We start from the raw sequence: 4,413 nt of genomic DNA, 5'->3' as shown, positions 1-4,413 counted from the left end.
CTCATTTGCAATTTGGCCAATTAAATCCCCAGGTTCGTTTCAATTGAAACCTAATTTATGCCCTCTTCGGTGGATGCTTTACCCTTAAACCTACGCTCCAAATTTCAATGTTACATATAGAATCGTTTCTGCGGCTCTCTCAATTGTGATTTGTTTTCATATTTTTTATTTCTTTTTGTTTTTGAGGTACAATTCGAGACCAGGCCCTTTTTTATTATTTACTGTTCTGGTTTTATCAAGTAATTGAAGCCTTATTATTGTTGTTACTTGTATCAATATTGACACATTAGTGAACTTTTTGATGCTATTCATTAAGAACCAATGAGAATTCTGTAGTTTTTTTGCAACATTATATATCTTCCAAGTTTAAAGCTGTAATTGAGGTTATTCTTTCAAATTGCAGGTAAAATGTTTCGGGTGTTGAAGGGCTACCAATAAAAGATGTTGGTGGTACAAGGGTGTTGTCTTACTTACCCATTGTAAGTCTTTTCTTTTATATAATTTTGTTGTTTTTTATTTTCCTCGTTAGACCAGTTGTCCTCTGGTTTTATTAGACCAATTTTTTTTCCTTATTACGACTGCATTTTTTGTATCACAAATTAGGGGTGCACATGGTTTGATTTGGGTCATTTTTGGGCAAAAACCAAACCAAAAACTGAAACCTCGGTGCTTGGATTTTTGAAACCGTTCGATTTCGGCCTTCGTTTTTGCCATTTGAACTTGAAAATTCTGCATATCAAACTTTGATATAAACCATTTTTTAAATTAATAACTAATTGATTATTACACATTAATGCAAAAACTTGAAGTTACATATTTATTAAATTCTAACAAATTACTCGTAATAAAAAATAAAAAATGAAATCTAAAAATTCAGTTCCGTTTCTTTGGTTTTTGTTACCTGCAAAACCGAAGCCAAACGACAAGTTCGGCTTTCACGAAAACATTAAAACCAAATCGTTGATTTTGTTATAGTTTGTTTTTTTTTTCTGTTTGGATCTTCTGGTTTATTCGGTTTCGGATCGTTTTTTCGGTTTCATGCACACCCCTACCACAAATGACGCCATCAAGTAACGATGTTGTTAGTTATTATTTATCTAAAGTGCACGATGACCAAAACTCTGAAAAGTAAAGGGCACATTAATTTTAAGTTGGCATTTAAAACGTAGAGCAAATGATCTAGCTTTAAAACAGTATGAGATATTTGTCACTTGAGATACAAGTGCCAATTCATGGACCTCGTTAGACTTTTGGTATGTTTTCTTACAATTTTTTTTATCAAAAGTATTGCATGTGGAGTTAGCTATTACTGCATATTTTATTCATCACGTGTGAAACAGAAGCATTATTATTTCTTCTTTTGGTTCTATAATGAACCGGTGGCTTTTTATATTAACTTCAATTCATGCAGTGGTGCATGTTTCTCTACCTGAACAAAGAGAAATTTATAATCTGCAAGCGTTTATGCCTACAAGACTCCTATAAAGCTCCAGCATTTTCTCCAACTGTCGGGCTAACATTTTAACACCATGGATTCATTGTTATAGTTTGTAGTATGAAGAAATGATGATTGATGATACTGTAAGGCTTTTATTAAAGCAATTGCTCTACAAGTATGTAATGCAGGATATATACCCAAGGTATCATTTTCTTTATCCATAAATAAATGCACCTTTTGTTAGTTTAGATATCTTAAATATATTTATTTATAGCACCCTTTTTTTGTTAATGTTGTTCAACGTTTTGTTGTTGTGATCATGAGGATAAGAGAACCTAAAACAACTGCTCTATTTTTTGCATCTGGAAAGATGATAAGTTTTTTAAAACTCTTCTTTGACTGCCAAAAAGGAAATTTTGCATCCACTTTGGTTAAAAACATTGTGTAAAATTAATTTGCTTATTATCAAATGTTGACCCAGACTGACAGAGAGTCAAAGATTTAAACTAACATACAAAAATGGTAATTATTCCAGGTTTGCACAAGAGCAAAGAGTGAACAGCAATCAAAACTGGCAGCACGAAAGGTACTTGAACCTTGAAGACTAAAACATTAACCATTTATTCCATGTAGTTTGTTATCTTCTTATGCATTATGTTATTTCTTCAGTATGCTCGGATTATTCACAAACTTGGTTTCCCGGCTAAATTCAAGGTAATCTTGTAGTTTTCTTATTATATTTTTGTTTTCTAAGTATCAATTGTACGCCTTTTATTTTATATACAATATTCCTTCTTGGTTTGTAGGACTTTAAAATACAAAACATTGTCGGCTCGTGTGATGTCAAATTTCCAATTAGACTATAAGTCATCGTAGACTCTCATGGTGCTTTTTCAAGCGTAAGTTTTACAAAAACGGATCTTATTATGAAATGGATCAAACGAAAAGTTGCTAAAACGGAAACGGGTCAAATAGGTGAAAGTCAACCAACGTCTGATTGTAATGCATGCCACCTCCTAATTTGTTTATATATGTATATTTGAAATATTAGTGTAGATTTTCTTTTTGCTATTAATGCATTGAATATCGGTATGATAAATAAAAGTTGTACAAACTGACCCATACTAAAATGACTTGTTTAACCGAACTGATGTTTTTCTTGGTGGTTGGTTTACATAGTATGAACCAGAACTCTTCCCAGGATTGATTTATAGGATGAAACAACCGAAGATCATTATGCTGATTTTTGTTTCAGGGAAAATTGAGTTAACAAGCGCGAAGGTATGATTGGCCTTTTTCAACGTTTGAAGTTATATGGGAACTGTAGGAAAAAATGAGTTATTGTTTATTATGCAATTTCAGGTTAGAGATTAGACCTACACCGCGTTTGAAAATATATATCCGGAGTTAATCTGAATTCAGGAAGATTCAGCAGTGGTATGTCACCTAATATGAGACTTCTATGTTTTTCTGTTTTTATTTTTTTTGTACATTTCTTTAATAATTAGTTAATGTGCTGATGCAGATTTGGAACACATGGTTTTGATGTTAAAATGTTATGGGTGAAGGTCAGAAAAAGGGTGAAGTTGACTTTTGAGGTTTGACATGCAATGTGATCTTGACTTTTACTTCATGATGAGATACTTGTAGTGTAAATATGGTGGAAATGGGAATTTCCATAATGAGATGTCAAGTTTTTATGATCCAAAACAGCGCTTTTTTAATATATATTAAACCTTTTTAGACATTTTGAATTTTCATTAATACAACCAAGTGATGGTTGTTATGATTGCATGCATACATATAGTTCTGTACAATACAAAGCTAATTTTATGTAAATAATAATGAATGCCCCATAAGTATATGAACATGGTGTTGATAATACATAGCAGGAGGGAGCAAGCGCATTGTGTGGTTACATTAACGGTTTTATGTATTGTAGTTATAATGTGAAGATTTGTGCGGTTCTTATACATATTTACTTAAATTCGGTTTTGTATTAGCTAATCCCATATCCTTGTTTAAGTTATTTCGTTGTGACTTCATATTAGATTTATAGTGGAGTCATAATATGATCTAATTGGACAAGTGTAGGAACTGAATTCGTGAATTGAGTAAATAAACAGAAAATTAACAAACAGTTTTATTACTCATACAATACAATACAAGAATTTGAAATACAATACAGAATCAAAGAAATAAACCAAATACAATACGAAAAAAAAATATAAACGGTTTGGATGTAGATCGTGTTGAACACGGGGCCCTTAAAACAATATTTCGAGTCTCCCAAGAGAACTCGTTGTTTCCCAGGGTACAACAGCCGGAGCAGTAGTACTGCCGGAGTTAACCGTAAACCTGAAAAAGGTTCGAATAAAAGAAACCAGAAATGTAGAAGAAGAAGAAGTTGGAAAAACCTTGCAACAATGCTTGTGTTGTGTGTAAGGTTTGGTGTGTGTTGCAACTTAGTTTACCTCTCTATTTATAGAGGAAAAACAAGGCACAAGTTTTTCATCCCACCAATGTGGGATACACCACTATAGTATTTTCTTTCAAATACACACAATCACACATCGATATCTCATTCATCAATGTCTATTAGTGTGCATTTGTTGTGTCATAACAACCTACTAATGCACACGTAACAAATTTTCCAACAATCCCCCACATGAATGGAAATCGATTCTTCGAAGTAAGTTTCAGCAGTTGAGTATTGCCGGATAGGTAGGTGTTACCCTTTGAACCTTCCGTTGTGAAGCATACTTAGCCTCCTAGCGGTTTGTAGTCGCGATGACTTTGAACAGACCCTCATTTGTATAGACGGCAATCTGCCTTCACACAATACTCTTCCTGGTTTGGTCAACCCCTCATTCTTGTGTCCGTTATGGTCATGGATCACGGTCCTGGTTCTGCGAGAGCTCTAGGAAATTGTGCCTCCCCACAATTCCATTCGAAGCGACCACACTTCTCTCTAA

General features: G+C 33.4%; 1 pseudogene across 1 annotated transcript; it reads left to right on the top strand.

The window, feature by feature from the left end:
- Nucleotides 1-1,232: 1,232 nt before the first annotated feature.
- LOC143571708 (TATA-box-binding protein 2-like) lies at nt 1,233-3,410 on the top strand (annotated as a pseudogene). Its single transcript, XR_013142143.1, has 6 exons — nt 1,233-1,253; nt 1,974-2,024; nt 2,108-2,152; nt 2,245-2,337; nt 2,618-2,719; nt 2,801-3,410. The product of XR_013142143.1 is annotated as a TATA-box-binding protein 2-like (transcript).
- Nucleotides 3,411-4,413: the final 1,003 nt, after the last annotated feature.

Source organism: Bidens hawaiensis, unplaced genomic scaffold, assembly GCF_021521415.1.
Source record: "Bidens hawaiensis isolate Kalapana, Puna unplaced genomic scaffold, B.hawaiensis_p1.1 tig00025547_1, whole genome shotgun sequence".
NCBI classification, from domain to species: Eukaryota; Viridiplantae; Streptophyta; class Magnoliopsida; order Asterales; family Asteraceae; genus Bidens; species Bidens hawaiensis.
Note: the sequence above shows the minus strand (reverse complement) of the source record. Positions and strands in the feature narration are given on the sequence as shown.